The sequence below is a fragment of the Saccopteryx bilineata genome, chromosome 11 (genome assembly GCF_036850765.1).
Source record: "Saccopteryx bilineata isolate mSacBil1 chromosome 11, mSacBil1_pri_phased_curated, whole genome shotgun sequence".
Classification (NCBI taxonomy): domain Eukaryota; kingdom Metazoa; phylum Chordata; class Mammalia; order Chiroptera; family Emballonuridae; genus Saccopteryx; species Saccopteryx bilineata.
The window spans coordinates 25615555-25631038 of NC_089500.1; positions in this window are offsets into that span (position 1 = coordinate 25615555).

The window sequence follows — 15484 nt, forward strand, 5'->3', positions numbered from 1 at the left end:
AAATCTTTTCCATATATCTGGAGCTATTTGGAAAAAGACAAAACAGTGTTATTAGCTGGATCAAATAAAGAGGTAGTAGTTTGCAGGAGAAAAAGATTTGGTGTCTCCTGATCATCAGCATTCAAAAGAAATTTAAAAATTTTTTAAGTAAAAAGCATGATATGATAGACGCATAGGAATTTCAGGATATGACTCCCCCCTTTTAAATTTTTTTAAATTGACCTTAAAATATTTGCTGGGTACACTTTAATAATACCTTGACTTTAAAGATCGTAAGAATGACAAAATACAGTAAATGCTTTTGCTCCATATGCAGGAGCACTGTCAGTTTAACCAGTTTAGGAAATCCAATAATAGAACAGTGCATACAGACAATGAGCTATCACATGCTTAGCAGCCTCTCCTGTTCTGACAGAGGTTACTATAAATCCAGAATATGTATCCACTCTAACGTGGACATAGGACTGTTTGCCAAATGAAGGTATATGAGTAACATCCATTTGCCAAAGTTGTCCTGGTATGGGTCCTTGAGGGTTAACTCCAAATGAAGGGGCAGATTGTAGTATAGGACCCCTTGGACAGGATTTCCCAATCTGCTGTGCTGCTTCCCAAGAAAGTTGAAACTGTTTACACAGAATTGCAGCATTCTGGTGATGAATAGTATGAGACTGAACTGCGCTATCTGTCATGGTTGCTCCAAATAATTTTCTTTTGGGTAGCTTGATCAACAAGGGCATTCCTAGGCCCTGGCCAGTTGGCTCAGTGGTAGAGTGTCGACCTGGCGTGCAGCAGTTGTGGGTTTGATTCCCAGCCAGGGCACACAGGAGAAGCGCCCATCTGCTTCTCCACCCCTCCCCCTCTCCTTCCTCTCTGTCTCTCTCCTCCCCACCCTCAGTCAAGGCTCCATTGGAGCAAAGTTGGCTGAGGATGGCTCTGTGTCCTCTGCCTCAGGTGCTAGAATGGCTCTGGTTGCAACAGAGCAACACCCCAGATGGGCAGAGCATCTGCCCCCCAGTAGGTGTGCCAGGTGGATCTCGGTTGGGTGCATGCGGGGAGTCTGTCTGACTGCCTCCCCATTTCCAACTTCAGAAAAATACAAAAAAAGGGGGGGCGCCTTTCCTTGTGCTAAAGCTCCAGGGAGCATGGAGTGAGCTCGAGTATGTCCTATAAAACATGAAGCTCTATGTTGACATACAAGTCTTTGAAGAAGGAGGAACTGCTGAAATAGTTCATCAGCATTTGTCCCTAAGACAGCAGTCTTTATAGTGGAAACACCATAAGTAAATATTTGCTGTCTGTATATAGATTAAAGGGGGAATATGGCAAATGCTGAAAAACCATGATCATGGCATATAATTCTAGACTTTGAACTGATTTTAAGTTGACAGTTTCAGTATAAAGTTGTCCATTGATTTGCAAGAGCGATTTGCCATTTAGTGGAAGTTTCCCAGAGCCATTGTTGTTGATCCTTTGAAAAAAGGAACAACAATAATTTTGAGGCTCAAAACCTATAAGCTGTAAGGGTCGCCTATGCCCCTTGATAATACAGGAGGCAACAAGATCAAAATATGGAAGTGAATTCCATGGGCTATTAGATGGTTCAATGTGCCCAAGCTGTAGCTGCTCTTGTACCAATTGAGCAGCTGCCCTAAGTTTCTCCTGAGAAAGGGGTCATTGGTCTACCCATGCAGGATTATCTGATTTCCAAGTAATTGGGTCTGCACAATGCATTATTGAGGTAGCAGGAGCTACCAAGGCCCCTATGCTAAATTTTGATATCCTAATCCACACCTTCTGGTATTGGGTGCCATTTCTATGGGGGTGAGAATTCCTCGCTGTTCTTTCCCTAGTCCCTTGGTGGGCAAAAATCCCCGATCAAGCATCTGAGTATTGACTAAACCATTAGGACTGACAAGCAATGCTCCCATAGTTTTCAAAACCTCTCTACCCCACAAATTAACTGGCCACCCAGGGAGCACATAAGGCTTAAAAAAATCCAGAATGACCTTCTTAATCTTCCCAATGTAGAAAACTAGAACTTTGTTGAGGGGATTTACTCTGCCCTATACCTTGTAATTCTGTGGCTGCTGCATGAGTGGGCCAGGAAGGAGGCCAATGTAGCTTAGCAATAACAGATACATCAGCTCCAGTATCTAAAAGTCCTTTAAATTTATGCTCATGTATTATTAATTCCATTTCAGGGCATTCCTGACCTATTTTTTTTATTGATAAATCCAATTGGCAAAATCAGAGGAGCCAAATCACCAATTTGCTTGGGATGTGGCCTGAGAAGCAGAATTAGTATCCTTATACTATTCTTCTAACTGCCTGAATTAGCCATGAGACACATTCTTTTTTTTTTTTTTTTTTTTTTTGGTTAATTTTGATGGGGTGACATTGATAAAATTGTCTTCTGTCACCTTCTAACTGGTTTTCTTTGTGCCCCTCCCCTCCCCCAACCCCCTCCCTCAACCCCCTCCCTCTCCTCCCCCCTACCCTGTAACCCCAACACTGTTGTCCATGTCTCTGAGTCTCATTTTTATGTCCCACCTATGTATGGAATCATATACTTCTTAGTTTTTTTTGATTTACTTATTTTGCTCAGTATAATGTTTTCAAGGTCGATCCATGTTGTTGTAAAAGATCCGATGTCATCATATCTTATGGCTGAGTAGTATTCCATAGTATATATATACCAAAGCTTTTTAACCCACTTGTCCTCTGATGGACATTAGGCTGTTTCCAGATCTTTGCTATTGTGAACAATGCTGCCATAAACATGGGGGTGCATTTCTTCTTTTCAAACAGTTCTATGGTGTTCTTGGAGTATATTCCTAACAGTGGTATAGCTGGGTCAAAAGGCAGTTCGATTTTTAATTTCTTGAGGAATCTCCATACTGTTTTCCACAGTGGCTGCACCAGTCTGCATTCCCACCAGCAGTGTAGGAGGGTTCCCTTTTCTCCACATCCTCACCAACACTTATTCTGTTTTGTTTATTGATGAGCGCCATTCTGACTGGTGTGAGGTGATATCTCATTGTGGTTTTATTTGCATTTCTCTAATAATTAGTGATGTCGAGCATTTTTTCATATGCCTATTGACCATCTGCATGTCCTCTTTGGAGAAGTGTTTATTCATTTCTTTTTCCCATTTTTGGATTGAATTGTTTGTCTTCCTGGTATTAAGTTTTACAAGTTCTTTATAAATTTTGGTTATTACCCCTTATCAGACACATTGTCAAATATATTCTCCCATTGTGTAGTTTGTCTTTTCATTCTGTTCTTATTGTCTTCAGCTGTGCAGAAGCGTTTTAGTTTGATAAAGTCCCAATTGTTTATCCTGTCTTTTATTTCACTTGCCTGTGTAGACAAATCAGAAATATAGTGTTGCGAGAGATGTCAGAGAGCTTACTGCCTAATGTTTTCTTCTAAGATGCTTATGGTTTTATGGCTTACATTTAAATCTTTTATCCATTTTGAGTTTATTTTTGTGAATGGTGTAAGTTGGTGGTCTAATTTTATTTTTTTTCAGGTAGCTGTCCAATTTTCCCAACACCATTTGTTGAAGAGGCTGTCTTTACTCTAACGTATGCTCTTACCTCCTTTGTCAAATATCAGTTGTCCATAAAAGAGTGGGTTTATTTCTGGGTTCTCAGTTCTGTTCCATTGATTTATATGCCTGTTCTTATGCCAGTACCAGGCTGTTTTGAGTACAGTGGCCTTATAATATAACTTGATATCTGGAAGTGTGATACCTCCCACTTTATTCTTCTTTTTCAAGATTGCTGAGGCTATTTGTGTTCTCTTTTGGTTCCATATAAATTTTTGGAATATGTGTTCTATATCTTTGAGGTAAGTCATTGGTATTTTAATCGATATTGCATTGAATTTGTAAATTGCTTTGGGTAATATAGACATTTTAATGATGTTTATTCTTCCTAACCATGAGCACGGAATATGCCTCTACTTGTTTGTATCTTCCCTGATTTCTTTTATCAATGTTTTATAATTTTCCGAGTACAAGTCTTTAATCTCTCTGGTTAAATTTATTTCTAGGTACTTTATTTTTTTTTGTTGCAATGGTAAAGGGGATTGATTCCTTAATTTCTCTTTCTGACAGTTCATTTTTAGTGTATAAAAATGCCTCTGATTTCTGAGTATTGATTTTATCTCCTGCCACCTTGCTGAATTTATTTATAAGGTCTAGTAGTTTTTTGACTGAGGCTTTAGGGGTTTTATATACAATATCATATCATCTTCAAATAATGATAGTTTTACTCTTCTTTTCCAATTTGAATGCTTTTTATTTCTTTTTCTTGTCTGATTGCTGAGGCTAGGACTTCCAGAACTATGTTAAATGAGAGTGGTGAAAGGGGGCACCCCTGCCTTGTTCCTAATCCTAAGGGGATTGCTTTTAATTTTTGCCCATTGAGTATGATGTTGGCTGTGGGTTTGTCATAGATGGCCTTTATCATGTTGAGGTATGTTCCCTGTATTCCCACTTTGCTGAGAATTTTGATCATGAATGGGTGCTGGATTGTATCAAATGCTTTTTCTGCATCTATTGAAATTATCATGTGGTTTTTCTCCTTCCTTTTGTTTATGTGATGAATCACATTGATTGATTTGCAAATATTGTATCAGCCTTGCCTCCCAAGAATAAATCCCACTTGATCATGGTGTATGGTTTTTTCCATATATTGTTGGATCTGGTTTGCTAATATTTTGTTGAGGATTTTAGCATCTAAATTCATCAGGGATATTGGCCTATAATTTTCTTTCCTTGTGTTGTCTTTGCCTAGTTTTGGAATTAGAATTATGCTCACCTCATAAAAGGAGCTTGGAAGTCTTACTTCCTTTTGAATTTTTTGAAATAGCTTGAAAAGGATAGGGGTTAGTTCTTCTTTGAATATTTTGTAGAATTCACTTGTGAAGCCATCAGGCCCAGGACTTTTCTTTTTTGGGAGTTTTCTGATAACTGTTTCAATCTCATTTATTGTAATTGGTCTGCTTAGGTTTTCTTATTCTTCCAGATTAATTTTTGGAAGATTATATGTTTCAAGGAATTTGTCCATTTTATCTAGGTTGTCTAGTTTTTTGGCATACAGTTCTTAATAGTATTTTCTTACAATATTTTGTATTTCTGTTGTGTCCGTTGTTATTTCTCCATTCTCGTTTCTAATTTTATTTGAGTCCTCTCTCTTTTTTTCTTGGTGAGTCTGGTTAAAGGTTCATCAATCTTTTTTACCTTTTTAAAGAACCAGCTCCTGGTTTCATTAATCCTCTGTATTGTTTCTTTAGCCTCTATGTCATTTATTTCTGCTCTGATCTTTATTATCTCCTTCCTTCTACTAGCTCTGGGCTTTACTTGCTGTTCTTTTTCTAGTTCTTCTAGATGTAGGGTCAAGTTGTTTATTTGACCTTTTTCTAGCTTCTTGAGGTATGCCTGTAATGCTATAAACTTCCCTCTCAGGACTGCTTTTGGTGTGTCTCATAAATTTTGAGTTGATGTATGCTCATTATCGTTTGTTTCTAGGAATTTTTTAATTTCTTTTTTGATCTCATTGTTAACCCATTCGTTATTTAATAACATGCTATTTAGTTTCTAAGTTTTTGAGTATTTATCAATTTTTCTATTGTGGTTGATTTCTAGTTTAATGCCATTGTGATCAGAGAAAGTACTCAATATGATTTCAATCTCCTTAAATTGTTGAGATCACTTTTTGTTTTGATTCCTCTTAATAGCCTCTTTGCTTCCATTCTCAAAGTATGAAGTAGCTGGAAGTAGTAGGCAAAAACATAAGCCACATCATGTCACTTCTGTACTGAAAACCTTCTCACTTGAAACTGGTCAACCTCTGTGGCCTTCCTCCATTGCCTCCCTGGTCATTCCTCCTGTTTCCGTCCTCTTCACTTTGCTTCAGTCATGTGAGACCTGCTATTCCTCAGACACATCAAACCTGCTGCTGTTTCAGAACCTTCCCATGTACTTCCCTTGACTTCAGATGCCCCTGCTCCATGAAATTCCAGCATGCTTTGTACTTTCTTTCTCTTCAGATATAAACTCAGTAGTCCATCAACAGAGGTACTTCCTTTGAATTCCATCTCCTGCCCCACCTCTACCTTCACTCTACTGTTTTCCATAGCTCTTATTCCCTCCTGAGAAAGTTTATATTTATTTATTGATTATCTATTTCAGACCACTAGAACGTAGACCTTAGTAGAGCAATAACCTAGTTTCTTTAGTCCCAGGTCCTGGAATAGTATCTTATACATGCTGAGCATTAAGTCAACATTTGTGAAATTGATGCATAAATGAAAGAAACCAGGCCTACAAGTGTTCAAAGCAAACTTTCTGAAGTTGTGCTCAATGAGTATGGGTTGTGCCTCTGTAGTCAAAACTCCTCCCTTTCTTTGGTAGTCCTGGAATCCACAGAATGAAAGAAAACAGATCTACAGTGAGGATTCCCTTGGATTCTCTGGGAAATGATTTGGATTTTCCACTGTCCAATAGTGGATGACAAGAACCAGTCCCCTCACTGTTTCCTTGATATGCTATCCAGTTTCCAAATTCTGTATTTAACAATTTAATAGTTAAGTATTTTTCAGAGCCTTAGTCCCTGATTAGGATATCTGGCAAAAGGACATGAGAAAGTTGCTGAAAAACAAAATTTGGACTCTTTAATTTTCACTGTTATCAATTTTTTTTAATTTTAGGATACTCAACCAGAGAGAAAAATAATTTCCAGAAAACTGTATGCAAGACCTTCTCTCCTGAATCTTAAGCATAAAATAGTCTCAGAAATTGTGCTTGACCTTTGTAACATGACTGTCACCTACTTTAAATTAACAATTTTGCAACAAAGGTGAAAAGGCTAAATCGGTGAGCTAGAAGGAAAGTGGGGACACAATGGAACTTAACTCAAGGAATATGAGGAGACTTTTTCTTTTGTAGCATTGTAATTTGAAATAATTTCCAAGAGATGAAAGTGTTACCAAACACATGATGAGTTCCAGATAGGCTTACAAGCCAACAGAGGTGGTTTAGGTTGATGAGTCTAAAGGTGGATAACTGCCCCTCTCTCCTGGGAAGGATGGCCTTGTTCCACTGTAGCATCCTACAGTCCTGAACTTCCCAACAATGGCAACCAGCATACAAGGTGGTCTTACAAAATCTCAAACTTTAATTAGAACCTGAAAGTTAGAACTTTTAGGACTTGCAGATATAACAGAGGTCTAATTAATCTAAGATCCTCATTTGATAGGTAACAGGACCTAGGTGACATGCCTGGTAAATAACAGTGTCACCAGGAGAACCTGCTAATGTTAATACCACTTCACAGATCTGGGTGGGTTTTCTAGTTTTCTATACTTCACATTTCAGACTACCTAAATAACATATTCATTGCCTCTTTGCATTATTGCAAAAATCAAAATAAGCAAACGTCTCAGAAAGTGGTGTAGTTTGGTGTAGAGTCAGAAGCTCAGAAGTGGACTGATTGTTGAGGCTGAAGTCAGGCCCCTGGCCCAATGAAGAGCAGCATAGGAGTGTTTGTTTCTTTGTGAAAGAGGGTAAAAAAGAAGAGCTCCAGAAAATAATGCAAAAAACAAACAAACAAAAGAAAGAAACAGGAAAGGAAGCATTAGCTTTTAATCACTAGTTGTGTAAAAATTCATTTCGCTTGACCTATGTTTCCTCATCTCTAAGAAGCTATTTTTTTTCCTGGCCATCCAGTTTGGATGACAACTAATAAAAATCTCACAGTCGTCATCAGTGGTAAACCCTAAAATGTTCCTGCTTCCAGCTTTTTCTGTTTCTCTTCCATCTCTCCATTCCCAGCCTCACACAATTTCTGATTTCCTGCAGTTCTCAGGGCATCAGCCTTATGCATACAAGTGCCCTGTTTTTAACACTGGCCTTTTCCCTCCACTTAGCAGTAAGCTTCTCTCCCTGCGGTGATGCTCTGCAAGCTGAAAGGATTCCAGTGATGCTTCCATAAATTCACAGTGAGCTTTCTCCTGCCACTACCCTGATGCTGCAGGCAGTGCTCACGTTGCAAATTCCTGAAGTCTGAAGCTGCTCTTTCTCATAAGCCCAGACCATCGGCAGAGTCAGCGCAAGCAGTGTGCTATTTTCTCTGAGCCCAGAGGTCACATTGCAGTGCCCTCTTCTGTGGAACTAGTGAGAATTCCCTGACCTCTAATTTTGTATCAAAGTATATGAGTCTAGAGCAGTGGTTCTCAAACTTTTTAAAGTCAGGGAGCATTTAAAATCCTACAAATAATTGTAGATGCACTATATACAAATTTCTGAGAAATATGTTATAAAAATTAAGTCAAATATTAAAGAAAAAATATAAAGTCCAAGCGTGCTTTTATGGTAATTAAACAAAATAAAAACGACAAAATTAAATTTATTCTGACATTAAAAAACATTTTTATGTTACATTTTTTTTCCTGTATTTTTCTGAAGCAGGAAACGGGGAGAGACAGTCAGACAGACTCCCGTATGCGCCCGACCGGGATCCACCCGGCACGCCCACCAGAAGGCGATGCTCTGCCCACCAGGGATCGATGCTCTGCCCCTCCGGGGGGGGTCACTTTGTTGCGACCAGAGCCACTCTAGCGCCTGGGGCAGAGGCTGAGGAGCCATCCCCAGCGCCCGGGGCCATCTTTGCTCCAGTGGAGCCTCGGCTGCGGGAGGGGAAGAGAGAGACAGAGAGGAAGGAGAGGGGGAGGGATGGAGAAGCAGATGGGCACTTCTCCTGTGTGCCCTGGCCGGGAATCAAACCCGGGACTTCTGCACACTAGGCTGACGCTCTACCACTGAGCCAACCGGCCAGGGCCTGTTACATTTTTTGAGTTATGCCTTTTAGAATTCATAAAAAAGAGGGGTTAAAAATAAAAAAAAGACTAAAAATTTATCTTTTTATATATATATAGATAAATTTTTAGTAAGATTTAGTAAATTTGGCAGGTCCTGGCACGAATGTGTTAAGTTTTTTCATTCTTGTGTTTATGAGAAACATGAGCCTGATGTGTCCTAGCGATTTCTTCAATGTTTGGGTATATATTTGACAGGCAAACTCTCATTTCCTTGTCAATACATCAAAGAATTCCTTTCTTTTTACTCTTCATTGTGTTGAGTGCAGAAAACCTCCACCATACATATCATCTTAACTTTACACCAAATAAAGGATAGAAGAACCTTGCCTCCAGTCTTTCCAGGGAACATGGGGGGTAGTGTAAACAATTCAGCACCACAGCTAACAGCCTTCTGCAACCTAATCAGGCAAGTGAGGTGTGGGGTTGGGCAGACTGTCCGCTTACAGTCGATTTCCCACACCTCTGTCCCCCAAAAATCTAAACTCCAAAAACCTTGTTGGTTTTTTGGTCCCCAATAGGCACATTATATCTCTGGAATACCATAGGGCACACCTGGAAATCTTCTAGGGCACACTAGTGCGCCCTGGAGCACATTTTGAGAACCACTGGTCTAAAGATTTCCCCTCTCCTTTGCCAAACTAAGATGGTCCTTTTCAGAGTCCTGAAGATTTTACTCTGCCAGTTAGCCATGACCTTGATGTGTATGTGACATTGCTCAGGGATAAGCCGAAAGGCACTGCCAGGGAAAATGGGCCGAATGAATTCTTTGTGGTGCTAACAGCTTTCCTGCAAAACCATCCCATAGCCAACACACCACCTTTGGCTTAAGTTTGTATGCCCATTTTCTTCTCTCTTTCAATAAATGGTCTCCCTTATGATTTTATGGTATCATGTAAAAAGAACACTAGCGGGTTCCTTATAAGAGACCTCCCCCCATGTTTTCCAAACACCCTTGAATCCCAGGACCAGTGGAGCCTGGCTCTGTGCTATGCAGAATCTGGTCACAGTAACACTGGGAGATGGATCAGACGACCTCTGTCATTCTCCCAGCCCCAAGATCCTGGTCTTAAGTTAAATATTTGGCAGGATTATCCTGATAATGTCAAGTCATCAAAGTGCCTATCACTGAGAAGAAGCAGATATCAGTGCTCTGAGATTTGGAAATGGGTCAGTTATTTAGATCAGAAAGTCTGCTCTTACAGAGACCCAGGGATGTTTCAAAAATATAATTTGTTTAGTGGTGGAGTACTTTGGAGTCAACTGGTATATAAAAGAGCAATGGGAATCTTTTCTTTTTTCTTTTAAGATTTTATTTTTTGATTTTAGAGAAAGAAGAAAGAAAGGTGGGTGGGGGCAGGAAGCATCAGTTCATAGTTGCTTCTCCTATGTGCCTTGATCCAACAAGCCCAGGGCTTTGAACTGGCAACCTCAGTATTCCAGGTCAACACCTTACTTATCCAGTGCACCACCACTCCTCAGGTGGGAATGTATTTCAAATAGAAGAAAGTGTTAGTCACGGAATTGTAACTGGTGGGATTAAGAGATCAATAAACATTGTTCTTGCCCTCAAGGGCTCCACTCCCACACACGAGAAATAGATACAAACAAGACTTAAAGCACAGGAAAGAACGTGCTACATGTTGTAATATTGATATAAAGTACATTGCGGTTACAGGGAATGGAGAAAGTGATTGTAAGAAAAAGATCTGATATTGCAGAAGTGACCATATGCTAATCCTTGAAAGTTGATATTAATATGCATTTATATAAAAAAAAATGTGGATAAAGCAAGAGAAAGTGCAGAGCTTGTTAAAAATTATCAAGCAAGTCATTGTGATCATGGGATAATTTGCATGTGAAATAGAGTTAAAATATATGTGTTGGCCAGATTTTGGAAGGCTATTTATGATCCACTAAGATATTTGAATATTCTTTTATTATGAGTAAATTGAAAATTGTTTATGATTGTTTTTCTACCCCTTTGGGTTCTGATCTTTAAGAAAAAATTTGAAAGAAACAGGTAATAGACTTTCAGAAACTTAGTGGGCTTATTTTATTTATATATTTTGAAATTTCCCCCAATAAAACTTTATCTCAGAAGGCTGCTGAAAAGTGATCTTTCCCTTTGAATATACATCTCTATTCTAAAGAGGTAGAAACAAAAGTTAAGATGAAAATTAAATTTCAGGGTTGGTTATAAATTTGGAGTAGTATAGTGACAATATACCTTGATGAATGGTTGCTTTTAAGTCATAGAATTACCTTGTGTCCATCCTATCCTGGAAAAGCAGTACATAGCCATGAACAAGTGGACAGGTCACCAATCTCCTGAAGCTCATGTTGGGATGGGAAATGGAGTTACAGACATTAAACAGGCAATTAAAAAGGGATCACTGACATTAATAAAGGTGCTCACACTTCAAAGATCCAACTAGGGTGTTTTTCCCCCTCTGTGACCAAATCTGTCTACTGACACCTCCATTTTGGTTTTCCAGAGCCACCATAAATTCAACTGCTTCAAAACTGAACTCTAGTCTCTCTCCCTAACTCTCCCAACCTGCTCCATCTCAAGCCAGAAACTTTGGAGTCATCCTTCCAAATTTCTTCCTCCTCTCACCCCTCCAGTGTTCTGAAAGCTACCTTAGGAATTTCTCTTAAGCTTCTTCCCCTCCCTCCATCCACACTGCTTCCAGCCAAGGCCGGGCCACTGCCATCTTGTGCCTGAATACCTAGAATATCTAAAACTTCAAAACCAACCAGGCAGACTCTTGCAAGTAAGATCTACTTATCAACATCTCTAATTCACTGATGAGAAATGCTGATCATACTTTGTTTTTTTACTAAAATAGTGCAATATGATTCTTCCCATGGAGAAATGCAAGATTGTTGATTATTTCTAGCGATAGTTCATACATCCTCCATGAGGACCAAAATGCCTTTTTCCAGGGAACAACATATCTACTCTCTGCCCCTTGAAGACAAATGTCCAAGAATTTGAAAAATAGCAACTTCCAGAAAGCTTTAGCCCATGAGCATCAACAAATCACCGCAATTCCTGTCTCTAGGCTTCTAACATCTTTAGTAAGGTGAGTGAGTGAGTGAGTGATTGAGGAAGAAAGAGATAAAAACAGAGAGAGATAGAGGTTGTTGCTCTGGTGGTTGTCTAACTGGCAAAAAAATCATTGAACCCAGAAGCTGACATCTCTAGATCCATTCAAGAAACATGGAAACACTCAGTTTTATCAAAAACTGATTAGAGCTGGCACACAAACCCAAGTATCTCAGCCCTGAGAGAGACATTGAATAACCGCTCAACCTCCAATAGTTTTCCAATAAAACCCACTGGAAGCAAGGTGACATTTACAATTTTTTGCAGTCTCTTATTTATCCACACACATCCAGATTAGGAGGCTGATTAGATCAGGCACACGATCAGATCAGTGACTGACTAGATTAAAGTTGGTCAGATTAACTGCTGAGCAGATCAGCATCTAATTAAATCAGCCCAATCAGATTGGGTTGATGAAATTAGCAGCAAATACTAATTAAATCAGTGGTCAATTAGCCTACCACTAATTAGATTAGCAGCTTGTTGGCTCTTCCCTATGATAAGATTAGTGGCTGATTGGTTCTGGTGGCTGATGAGATCAACCACCTACTGATGGTGCTGATCAGATTAGCAGATGATTAGAATAGCAGCAAATGTAACTGCTTCTGGTTGGATTAATGGTCTATGAAGCAGCACCTGATTATATTAAATGGTTGGTCGTTTTGGGCTGCTGATTGGATTAGGTGGGTTAGATAAGGTAGGTAGATAGATGGATCCCTATAAGTGTCTCATTGGGACTCCAAGATCTTGCCCAGTTTGCTTGCCACTGGCTTTTCCTCACCTCTGCACAGTTCCTGTGCCATTCCATGTGCTCTTGTTGAATTCAGTATGCATTCACTGAGCCGATATTTAATCTGGATTATGCAATAGAGATCCAGAAGTGGAGCAAGCCTTGGTTCCCGTTTAAGGAACCATGGGTTATCCATTCGTTCGTGTATTATTCAGCACTTAGATTTGTTATGCCTAGTATGGAGCATGTGTACCTAGCAATGAACAAAATGGACAGGACACCACTCTCCTAAAGCTAGTGTTGGGGTAGGGGTGGATTTACAGATATTAAGCAGTATGTCAGTTAAAAAGGGAGCAGTGTCATTTAAAAAAGTGCTCATACTTCAAAGATCCAGCCAGGGGATCCAGACTTCCCCTCTGTGACCAATTCTGTCTACTGACTTCTATTTGGGTGTCCCAGAACCTCCACAAATTCCACTGCTCCAAAACTGAGCTCTGGTCTCTTCCTCACCTCCCCAACCTGCTCCATCTCAAGCCAGAAACCTTGGAGTCCTCCTTAACTTCTTCCTCCTACAATTTCTTAGGCTTCTCCCCCTCTCTCTATTCACACTGCTCCATTCTAGTCCAAGGCCCTGCCATCGTGTGCCTGTATACCTAGAATACTAACATAACTGGTTTAGATCGATTAGATGGAGAGATAAATTAGAACAGATAGATTAGATTAGATGGATTAAATTAGATAGATTAGATGTATTTAATTAGATGGATTGATTAAATAGGTGGATCAAGTAGATGGATTAAATTAAATAGATTAGGTTAGATAGCTGAGATCAGATAGATCAGATTAGGTGTAATATTAGATCAGTCAGTCAATCTGATCATCAGATGATTAGGTTAGGCACCTGGTTAGGTTAAATGATTGATTTGATTAGGCAGTTGATTTGATCAGGTGGCTAATTAGTTCAGTCTTTTTCAATTAAATTAACAATTGACTACTAGATTTTAAAATCTAATTAGTTCAGGCAGCTGATTGGCTTAAGCATTGGCTTGGATTTGGTGTCTGATTAGATTAAGTGTCTGATTTAGTTTAAAGTCCATATTCATTAGAAATTTTAGTTTTCTGAAAAAGGGAGCAAATTAAATACCTGAATTTAGTGATGGTACTCATGCTCCAGATTCTTCAAGACACAAATTTTGACCAGGTCACATTGGGCTACTAATGTCAGTCTTTTACTCTAATTGAAGTGAATATATTTTCCTGAGAAAGTGACCACAATACTCAAAAAGACAGGTGAGTAGAAGTAATTGAGTTGGAATTTTTAAAAAAGCATTTGATATAGTATCATATAAAAAAGTAATATTTAAGTCTGACAGGTACATGGCTTTGATGAAATAGTGAATTGGGTAAAAAATTGCCTGAGATACAAAGGCCAGACTCTGATGCTAAATAGCCCTTCTGATGAAATAGCAAAAGTTCCATCACTTCAGTCATTTACAATTGAGTTGGTCAAAGTACTAGAAAATATTTTCTGATGACAATCTGTAAGGCCAGTAGCTGTGGCTATTATAGAGTACCATACCCCACTTCTGCAGGTTTACGTAGTGACACCAAGACCAGATGGATTTTAAAAGGTTTTATTAAAAGGAGGATATTTATTAATATGCTGGCTGCATATGACTAACACGGGGTATAGCTGACCCAAAGCATGCAGCCCCAAATACAGTATATCTCAGAGGCTGGTTATATACCCTTTGACCACATACAGGTTGGGGGGCATGACAGCATGACATAATCATTAACCAGCTTATAACATTTGTCTAGGGCAGGGGTCCCCAAACTTTTTACACAGGGGGCCAGTTCACTGTCCCTCAGACCATTGGAGGGCCGGACTATAAAAAAACTATGAACAAATCCCTATGCACACTGCACATATCTTATTTTAAAGTAGAAAAACAAAATGGGAACAAATACAATATTTAAAATAAAGAACAAGTAAATTTAAATCAACAAACTGACCAGTATTTCAATGGGAACTATGCTCCTCTCACTGACCACCAATGAAAGAGGTGCCCCTTCCGGAAGTGCGGCGGGGGCCGGATAAATGGCCTCAGGGGGCTGCATGTGGCCCGCAGGCCATAGTTTGGGGACCTCTGCTCTAGGGGATTTATAAAAAATGTTAAAATTTTCAAGGTAACACATGGTGATGCCATTTTACATATCAAAATATATTCATAGTATCTATCTCTCCTCCTTTGCCTAGAGGTACACGTTAATTTCAGGATTCCAGGAAGGGAGGGAGAGCCAAAATCAGTGTAGGGTGGTATGTAAAGTTTGTCTCTTATTGAAAGAGAAAGGAAGTTCTTCAGATAACCTTAATCCTTTCAAGAACTAAAACTAAGTGACCTAGTTGTCCTTGTAAGTCAGGAGATTTCTACAGCTAGTGCTCAACTTACGACCACAATTGGTTCTGACAGACTGGTTGTAACATCATTTGGTCGTAAGTTGAGTAGGCTATATGTACAGACTGTGAAATGATGTTATAAAAATCTTTAAGTCATATTTAATCATAATTTTCTTTCATTATTGTTATATATCATAATTTTCTTTGTTCATTTTATGCCATTTGTATCATATTTTGTTTTCTCTACACCATTTTGTTTCTTATTTTTACATTCATCAGGTTTAAGTAAAACACTCCATTACCAGTACAACTGCTTTAATATTTGCAAAGACAATTTCCTCTTGGTAGACATCTTGGG